Consider the following 10,798-nt stretch of genomic DNA (forward strand, 5'->3'; position numbering starts at 1 on the left):
GAAAGTTGAAGATATTTCTCTCCTATTTCCAAAAAGTCCAAGATCATGAATTTCTCATGTGTGGTTAAGGCGATATGGTCAAAACTAGGCAAAGTGTGGTTTAAACTTCAAATGAGCATAACTTTCAAACCAAAACTCCAATTTGAGTGGTTCTTTTTGCACTTTGGTCCTTGTAACATTTATTTTCCAAGCATACCATCATTTGGCATGAATTCTCATTTGCATGGCATTGGTTTATTCATGAAGATTTTGGGAAGAAATTTCATAAACTCATTTTGGTTAAACATATGCATACCAAACCAATTCCAATGTGTGCATGGAATCATTTTTAGTGGTTTTGGACCAAGCATGTGCACTGTTCACGTGCATGGAGGTGCATGGAGCATGAAATTTCATTTTTTGCATTTACACCACAAACTCACTAATCCCATGTGCATTTGCCCTAATCCTTTCCTAAGCATGATTAGCATTGAGTATAAAGCCTTAATCATAACTGTTTTCATCACAATTACCAATTCTAGATCTAGATTTCACAAATTCTTCAAATTCTTCTCTCACTTTTTTTGCAAAATCCTTCAAACACAAGCACTTTCTCTTGATCCTTTCATCATCATGAAGTATAATTGAGTAGAATTGGACGTGGAAACAGAGGAAATTGTTGCATTCAAGTTCATGTTCAAGGTGTGAAGCATCCATGGCAATTGAAGATTGAGCAAGATTCGTGTGCATTCAAGCTTCCAGTTCATCATCATTTACTTCCATAAGCACATTGGAGAAGGATTGGAGCATCAAGAGCCTTGGAAACACGTGAATCCAGTTGCTGTTCATCAAGAGGTTACTTTTTCGACCTCTTTAATTCTCAAAATTGTTGTGCCTATTGTATAGTTCATAGATTGGTGATGAATCTGAGCTTTGAATGGAGTGATTTGGTGTTATATACATGAAGATCCGTGCATTTGAAGTTTTGGTGTAGATTTTAATTTCCTTCGATCTAAGCGTGTCTTGATGTTTTAGCATGAATTATTCATTGATCTTTGATGTATGATGCATGGCGAATCGTTTGGTATAACTTTTATGGATTTCTGGAACTTTTGACAAATTCTGGAAAAGGTGGTTGAAGATCTTCATCATGTTCTTCATTTTCCAGTTTTGCTGGAGATTTTCCTATGGAATTTCCTACGAAACGCATAACATTTCCTGCGGAACGCATGCATGTTACCTGCGGATTTTTTGAATTCATGTGAGCGCGCGTTAGGGTTTGTGTGCTGATACTACGTCGTTTTGAGTTGGCGCGCATGTAGTTTCAAATGTGCACATGGATCGATCCTTGGCCAAAACATTTTCCAATTGCCTTTTCATCATTCCATTCATTTCATACCTTTGCTTCATATTTTCTTTTTCAATTTTTCATCAACTTCTAAAACTCACAATAAATTGAAAACTCAACCAAATGATCTCCAATTTTTTGCATTATGTTCCTCATTTTGTCTATTATTTTTTGATCATTAAAATGAAAATTTTGCTTGGCTGGATATTTTTTGGTGCTAGAAGGTTTGAACATGTGTCCATATTTGACATTCCCTTGCTATATCATTTGTGAAATGCTTGATTCTTATCCAATGAATGTGAAATTTTGCATGTTATAACTAGACACATTTCTTGACATTTTGGTGTTGATTTGGTATTTTTATCAGTTACCATTTCTGTTTTATGATCATGCTAAGTTGGTGTGACAATTTGTGTCACACCTTGTGATGTTCAACTTGAATGATGTGTTTGCCATGCCAAATAATCTCCAATTGCCTTGATTTTTTGTGTGATGCAAATTATAGATGTTGTGAATGAGCATGAATTTTGTTGGAATTATTTGAATCATTTATGATTTAATTGAGATTTTTCATTCTGGTTGGTCACATTTGAGCTTTAAAATGGCTTTGAACTTCATTTGATCATGAAATGCTTGTTCCTTATCCAATGCTTATGAATTTTTGCATACTATTTCTAGACATGTTGAGTGTTGTTTTGGCTTTGGTTTGAGGTTCTTACCAATTACCATTTCTATTTTATGCCTATGCTAACTTGGTGTGACAAGTTGTGTCACACATGGGCTTGTTGTGCTTGTCTTGACTTATGATATGTGATTGCCATGCTTAATGATGTCCAATGCATCTAATGTTTTGTGTGATGATCATGTTGTATGTCCTATTTACTCATGAACTTTGCCAAGATTATTTGAATCATTTTTGATTTAATGTGCATTTATTGCTTCTGATGTCACAATGAGGTCACAAGTTGCATACCTTGCCATGTTTGGTTCATGAAATGCTTTTGGTTAATAATGTTGATATGGGACCTTTTGAGTTGTGTTCTTGATTGGATAAGGATGATTCATGTTAAATTTCATGTTATGTTTTGAATGTTTGACCTACTTTTGACCCTAGGCTTTGACCTAGTGGTTTGGACTCACTGTTTGGATTATGGATTTCAGGTTAAGAAGCACATTACCATGGTTGAAGTGGTTCACTCATTTGGATTGATTAGTTGATTGATGTTGGCTAACCTTATGTTGTTTTGTAGGTTGATACCAATTCATTTGTGTTTGAGCTTGTGCCTAGTACCTTGTTTCCTGATGCTTTGACTATTTGTCTGATTGTGTGATTGACTGTTGTCTGTCTGTTTGTTTGACTTGTAAACTGATTGGTTTAGATTTTTTCAGGTACCTAAGTTGCTTTGAGTTCTTTTGAACTTGCTTTTTCTTTGCTTGGTTGCTTAACCATTGAGGTATAACTCTCTGACTTCATGTAGTCTGGAAGACCTGTCCTGTTATGTGGGCAGGCACCTGTCTGAAGCCCTCCTTAAGAGGCAATGCTTGTGAATGTTTACTTTTGTACCAAGCAGGAAAAGTCCTCTTATGAGGCAATTGGCAGATAAAAGAGATGTATGATCCATCTCCTGCTATTCAGTGTGTCATTCACTTTGCTCACACACCATGTGTTGATGCATTGTGGATATTAACCCAAGATCTTTGTTGTGTCAGTCATATGTGGAGAAGAGTTCCTACTTTCTGAACTCCCACACTTTCATTTGTCTGAAGCTCTCCCAGGCCAGGGATAAGAGCTGTGAGGTCTTACCCTCACTTCCCATTTCATCAGCTTCACCCTAACTCTCAATGTTAGGGTTAAGAGCTAACTACACCCGATTCCAGTTGGCTTATTTTTCACAGCCTAACCTTGTATGAGCCCAATTGTTTGCATATAGTGTGTGCTTGCTTTGTGTGCTTGTATGTATTTGCCTGTGCTGTTTAGGATAGCTTGCTTCCTGTGCAAGTTAGATAGAAACCTTAACTTAGGGATCGTATGCATGACAACTTCTAGGCTCGAGTCGTAGTCTCCCTAGTAGTTTGTGTCTCCCTTTGTATCTGGTTAGGCTAGTCCTTTTTCCCTGCATAGGGGAACTACGTCGCCCTGATCCTCATACCAGATGAGGTACGTAGGCAGGAGATGAGTTGATCTCTCCGGGCGCCCTTTTTCTTTTTCAAACCCCTTTGTGTGTGTTTGTTTGTTGGAGTCTGACGTAAGTCCAGCGATTGGCAGTCGGTTTCCTGTGTGTGTTTGTTTGTTGGAGTCTGACGTAAGTCCAGCGATTGACAGTCGGTTTCCTGTATGTGTGTGTGTGTTGGTTCGGAGTCTAATGTAAGTCCAACGATTGGCATTCAGTTTCCATGTTTGCCTGTTTGTGTGGAGTCTGACGTAAGTCCAGCGATTGGCAGTCGGTTTCCTGTTTGTGTTTTGTTTGGCGTGCGTTAGCCGAGCTACGAGTGCTCTGATTCTTCTCCGGTCAGAGAAGATACGTATGCATAGGATGCGATATCCTAGCGAGCACGTTTCCCCGGTCCCGAACTACGTCGACTCTGATGTCTGTGTCTGACAGGCTACGTAGGCCCAGGATGCGATATCCTGCCGAGTTAGTTTCTCTTGTCTTTCTGTGTTTTCTTTCCAGCCTTGTGCAGTTTGTGAGCAGTTTTTAGCAACCTTTCTTCTATCCTTTTCGTGCGTGGATCCCGTCGAGTACGACGGATGCGTAGGGGTGCTAATACCTTCCCTTCGCATAACCGACTCCCGATCCCATCTTTCTCTGGTCGCGAGACCATGTCTTTTCCAGGTTTACTTCGAGTGTTTCCTTTCCCTCCTTTGGGACAAATAACGCACGGTGGCGGCTCTGTTGTTTCATTTTCCCGCCGGTTTTTCGCGTAATGCGACACTTGCCACGAAATTCCAATGCTCTTTTAGGGTTAGGGTTTCAGCTTCTTAAATAGGGTGGATTCGGTATTCTCATGGGCTTTTTAATGAGTGATTTATCCATAAGAATAAAAGTGTGAAGTGAGGTGTAAAATGTTGTTATTTTTGGCCAAACTTAAGTGAATGGATGTCCAATACATGGCCAAAAGAGGTAAAAAACGTGACTGGTTTGTGCAACATGCTTAGAAAATCTGATTGGGCCAGCCAGGCCCAAAATCTGCCTAGAAAATCAAGTCATGGTGCCCACTTTAAATGAATGTATCTCTCAAACCATTGATCCAAATGAGATGACTCCAAAAGTATGTGAAAGAGGACATGGCAAGGTACAATTGTTGTGAAGAAAACATTTTAAAATGATGCCTTGAGGTGCAAGTAAACTGGCCAAGAAGTCTTGACAAACTTTGAAGATTTTGGACTTAGAAATTTTTCTAAGTGTCCTAAAAATATGTTCCACTTTGACTAAGCATAACTTTCACAATTTTAATCCAAATGGAACAAAATTTATATCTATAGAAAGCTTGGAACAAGCGGAACAACTTTCATGTTGGAGAAATGTTCAAATGGAGCTTTTATCCTGATGGAAAATGGGCTTAAAGTGAGTGCAACAATCATGAAAACTTGCCCTAAATGGAAAGTCAACCATTTCCAAATTAAGTAACTTTTCCAATTCCTGATTAAATGATGAATCCATGATCCAACCTTGATCAAATTTCACATGTAGGATCCCCTAGGCATGGATTTTGAGATTCCACTCTCAAAATGTCAGGAGTTGACTTTTCTAGCCCCACAATTGACTTTTCCTAAACTGTCTAATTCCTGATTCCATTGATCAATTGAAGCACTTCTAGCTCAAATAAAGAGCTGATTTTTTGTATGTAGACCCTTGTGGACATATGGAGGGCCATGGGAAAGAGTTTCACCCAAAGAATCAGAAATAAACTGATTTTATACCAAACCCATTTTTAGGGCAAAATGATCAGGAACTGATTGTACTGATTGCTAATGGATCTTTCTGAGATAATTGTGACTCTTCCTAGGCCAAGATGCCTCTATAATCATGACATGGATGAGATCCTCTACTTCCAACCAAACATTGCCTGTTGCAGGTAGCCATGAAACCCTAATTTCTGATTAATTCCAGATGAACACTCTGATAGCTTTGAATCCTTCACTGATGAACTGAGGACCATAATAAGATACTTGGACCCCCCTGAGACCCTTGAGACTTGTATACTTAGAAAATAAAGTCCAATTCTCAATCTTGCTTTGTGTGGGCTCCTTCTGTTAAGGAGTGATCGATCAAAACCTAATCTCCATGTCACTAATGCAGTATGCAATGAGTATGACCTAATATGATGCTAATGAAGTTTAAAACATAATCCCATGCTTCCAGGAAAAATGAAGGGTAAATTTTAGGGTATTACAACTGCCCCTATTCAATCAACTGGAAACCCGAAAGGAAGATAGCAACGGCTTTCGCACTTTCGAGGTATCAAGTGATTGAATACGATAAAAGCCCGAAAATTTACACTGAAGTGAAAAAATGAAGTAACAATGCCTGTCAGAATCGGCCAAGAGGTGGTCTTGAAAAAGAATCCGTCTGGTACGGTGAGAGTCGGTCTGAACACCGAAACAAGGAATGTTAGCCTGAATACCAAAATAAATGGTAACATAGAAATAACCATGGCCTGAATGTCGCTCATCAATCTGAATACTGGAAATGACTTCGATCTGAGCATCAGATGATACTTGATTATCAAACATCGGTCTGAACACCGGGAAACTGGCTTGAATGCCACTTCGGTCTGAATATCGGAAAACTGGCCTGAATGCCACAAGTTGCATCGACCTGAATGTCAGAAACTTCTTCGATCTGAACATCGGAAGATATTAGATTATCAAACATCGGTCTGAACACCGGGAAACTGGCATGAGTGCCACTTCGGCCTGAATACCGGAAAATTGGCCTGAATGCCACATGTTGCATCGACCTGAATGTCGGAAACTTCTTCGATCTGAACATCGGAAAACTGGCCTGAATGTCACTTCGGTCTGAATTCTGGAAACTTTCATGCCTGTCAGCATCGGCAGAAATAGGGAAAATGATAATTGAGGCGGCGCGTGGGCCAACAACCCTTGCTGGGAATAATAAAGATAATTCATGAACAATCTTCAGTCTGAGTACTGGAAACAACTTCTGGCTTATCACTTGGGATACTGAGAATGCCTTATGCTTTACATGCGTATGTTTGAATTTTTCAATGGCGTAATGCTCCATGAAAATGGAAATGCTACGCAATTTGGGAGGATGCAATGTAATATGATTCTACATGCAGGGATGCGAAATACTTGATTAGAGAGAACGCCAAGCTGAGGCAATGAATTCTGCTGGGGAAATGATCACCATATTCTGGACCTTGGCAAGGCTGTTGGAGATGCACATCACAAAGAACTCTGTGGGGAAATGACCCGCCACACGGTGTTCTGGAAAATAACAAAATACAGAGGCTCTGACTGGGGAGAGAATTGCACTAAAAACTTGCTGCTGAGGAAAACGACAGTGGTTCTGGCAACCATAATCTGCGAGAGAGACGACTCAGCAGGGGAAGCAAACACCGATACAGTACCGAGATTCTGCTTCAAGGAAAGAGACCATGGGTCTAGCGTCGAGATCTTCGATCTGGCGTCGAACTCTGAGGAGTAACCGCTTCTGCTGGAAAGATACAGTCAGGCATTGTCAACTCCGCTGGGGATATACAGTCTGACACTGTCAACTCCGCTGGGGATATACAGTCTGACACTGTCGACTCTACAGGTGAAGGTATAATCTGAAACAAATGCTTGGGGAAGTACAACAGTGAGAGCCTGCTGGGGATTGAAGAATCCAACGCTCGGACCAACTCTGCAGGGATAAGGTACCAATTTCCAACTGTTGAGGAAAAACATCCGCGATCATTTGATGGGGACCTTAAGGAAATGCCCCGAGTGTACCTGCTATGAGTAGACGATCCAAAGCATTTAAAATTTACAGCAATTTTCAATGTTTATTAAGCACGTAGCTGTAAAGCTCTTATGTTTCATGATGCAATGTTTATCAAAAATTCGGACGTCATTTTTGCAAACAAAACAGTAAAATGAAAATGAACACAGAGATGTACTGAATAACATGATTTTATTGATTGAGTGGCCTCTGAATAGGTATTTACATCAAGAAGCAATCCCTGGAAAGAGGTAATTGCACAACAGATAAAAAACAGAAATTAATCTAATGGCAATGTGAAATGGATTTCTATCGGGTTCCAATTCTGCTATGATTCGCTCGTCTTCAAGATCCTCCAGATGATCAACTTTCTGAAAAAGGTGATTGGACTGTTTCCTATCCTTCATAAGTTTTCGGTTATCGACACGAGATGATATTCAGAACTACTCAGAACGCAGCCATTCGCTTAATCCCTAACTTTTGCCTAGATCGCCCTTTTGGGTTTTCAATCCGCCGGGATACCCATTTTTGCCTAAGTTGCCCTTTTTAGGTTTTCAACTTACCGGGTGTACAATCTTTTCATTTTTTAATCCCTAACTTTTGCCCGAACCTTTTTCATTTTCTTGGTTCGCCGTGATGCCCATTTTTTTGCCTGGACTATTCTTTTTATCGTCCAGCGGGTCTATTTTATGCGAAGTATTTTTTAACTACGTCTGGGTTCACAGGGGAAGTGAAGTTTTCACCATCCATAGTTGTAAGCATTAAGGCTCCACCATCAAAAACCTTGGTGACAATATACGGTCCATCATAGTTAGGAGTCCACTTGCCCCTGTGATCTGTCTGAGGAGGAAGGATCCTTTTAACACCAAATCTCCGACTTGGAAGCATCGAGGACGCACTTTCTGATCAAAGGCTCTCTTCATCCGACTTTGATACAACTGCCCATGACAAATGGCTGCCATCCGCTTCTCTTTGATAAGACTCAACTCATTGAACCTTGTCCGAATCCATTCAGCTTCGTCTAACTTGACATCCAACAGGACTCTTAGAGAAGGAATCTCCACTTCAATAGGTAGGACTGCTTCTATACCATACACAAGGGAGTAAGGGGTTTCCCCGTTCGATGTACGTACTGAAGTACGGTACCCATGCAAGGCGAAGGGTAGCATCTCATGCCAATCTCTGTACGTAACGACCATCTTCTGCACAATCTTCTTTATGTTCTTATTTGCTGCCTCAACAACACCGTTCATCTTAGGACGATAAGGGGAAGAGTTGTGATGTTGAATGTTGAAGTTCTTGCACAACTCTTTCATCATTTTGTTATTGAGATTAGAACCATTATCAGTAATGATTCTTTCGGGAATCCCATAACGACAAATGATTTCTTTCTTAATGAATCGGGTAACCACATGTCTGGTGACCTTCGCAAATGACGCTGCTTCGACCCACTTGGTGAAATAGTCGATGGCAATAAGAATGAGTTTTGTTCGTCTTCCTTCTCAGTTACCTTACCTGGGTCTTGATGAATGGATGATTTTTGAGTTCTAGGATCGGTCGGTTCGTCTAGTTCCGTCCCACTTCGTAGTATAATAGCATTTGCATGATCTTTCGGGTTTGGTTACGACTGTCCAGGAAACGTGCCTGCAGGAGCAGCGGTAGGTGCTTGTTGTTGATCCACTTGTGAGATTTGAGTTTCCAACATTTTGTTATGGGTGGCTAAAGCGTCTACCTTATTTGCTAACTGCTTGATTTGCTCGCTAGTGTGTATGTTTTGATTTAAGAAATCCTTATTTGTTTGAACTTAGGTAGCTATAAAGTTTTCCATCATTATTTCTAAGTTTGATTTCCTAGGAGTATTTTGAGTGTTTGTGGTAGCTTTTTGATATCCTGGTTGTACAACAGGTGTTTGATTAGGTGCATATAATGCATTATTGTTTTTGTATGAGAAGTTAGGATGGTTCTTCCAACCTGGGTTATAAGTATTTGAGAAGGGTTTCCTTGAGCATAGTTCACCTGGTCCGTGGAAGTTCCTGTCAAGAGTTGACATTCTGGGGCAGTATGCCCTTGAACTCCGCATATCTTGTAGTTTGGTGCTACGAAAGCCACGGTGGCTGCTGGTGTTATGGTCAAGCTGTCTATCTTCTGAGTCAGGGCATCTACCTTGGTGTTGACATGGTCAAGACTGCTCAATTCGTACATGTCGCCCTTCGGTTGAGGTTTCTCTACAGAGGTTCTTTCGCTTCCCCATTGTTAATGATTTTGGGCCATGCTTTCAATGAGTTGATATGCCTCTTCGTATGGTTTATCCATCAATGCACCACCTGCAACGACGTCTATTGTCAATCTTGTATTGTACAAGAGACCGTTATAAAAGGTGTGGATTATCAGCCATTCTTCTAGACCGTGATGTGGACATAGCCTCATCATGTCTTTGTATCTCTCTCAAGCTTCAAAAAGTGATTCATTATCCTTTTGTTTAAACCCATTTATTTAAGCTCTTAGCATAGCCGTCTTGCTAGGTGGGAAATATCGGGCTAAGAAGACTTTCTTCAACTCGTTCCACGTAGTGACAAAGTTGGATGGTAGAGACTAAAGCCAAGCTCTGGCTCTATCTCTTAATGAAAATGGGAAAAGACAGAGTCTTATATCTTCTGAGCTGATACCATTCGCTTTCACCGTGTCTGCGTATTGCAAAAATACTGACAAGTGTAGGTTCGGGTCCTCCGTGGGACTACCTGAAAACTGGTTTTGCTGTACGGCTGACAACAATGAGGATTTTAGTTCGAAATTATTGGCTTCAATCGCAGGGGCAGCGATGTTGTTATGAGGTTCGTCCTATGAAAGGATTGCATAATACTTAAGAGGATGGTTTTGCACTTGTTCGGCCGTCTCTGGTTGAACAACTGATGCAGAAGTAGGAATGTTAAGGTCAGGAAGATTTAGCTTGATACGATGTTCCTGTATCAAGTCTCGTATCCGGCGTTCTAGCCTAAGATAACGCTCGGGTTCGTCGAGTTGTAGCTTTAATTTCTCGCCTTGAGAGCGAGTACTTGGCATACACTCGACAAATGTAGAAAGGGAAAAAGAATTGTTTGCCTTCTTAGTCTATACTGGGTAACGCTAGAGTTACGATATCAACTAAATTAGTCCCCGGCAACAGCGCCAAAAACTTGACCGTGACTTTGGTAAGTCTATCTGAATCGTGACTGCAAGTGCACAGTCCTATCGCGTAGCTTTAAATATTATCGAACCACAAGGACTAATAATCGAACGTATCGTGGTCTGAGGTTACTATGTAAATATAAGGCGAATGATTGTTCTAAGATTTGAGGGATGAAGAGAAATAACTATAGAATAGAATAATGATAAAGATATAAGATATAGGGGATATCGGTATGTAATACATCAAACCTCATGGATTCGATAGGTAGTTGGTGTAATCTTATGGGTTAAAATATTCTTTTGTAGAAATTATTTATAGAAAGGACTTAGCCTCACACTCTCGTTTTATTGACTT

At 40.3% G+C, this 10,798-nt stretch overlaps 1 non-coding gene across 1 annotated transcript; it reads left to right on the forward strand.

Moving 5' to 3' along the window:
* The first annotated feature begins 9,679 nt into the window (after nucleotides 1–9,679).
* Nucleotides 9,680–9,786, forward strand: LOC127124861 (small nucleolar RNA R71). Its single transcript, XR_007804339.1, has one exon. It is a non-coding gene; the product is annotated as a small nucleolar RNA R71 (small nucleolar RNA).
* Nucleotides 9,787–10,798: the final 1,012 nt, after the last annotated feature.

This window comes from Lathyrus oleraceus, chromosome 2 (genome assembly GCF_024323335.1).
Source record: "Lathyrus oleraceus cultivar Zhongwan6 chromosome 2, CAAS_Psat_ZW6_1.0, whole genome shotgun sequence".
NCBI classification, from domain to species: Eukaryota; Viridiplantae; Streptophyta; class Magnoliopsida; order Fabales; family Fabaceae; genus Lathyrus; species Lathyrus oleraceus.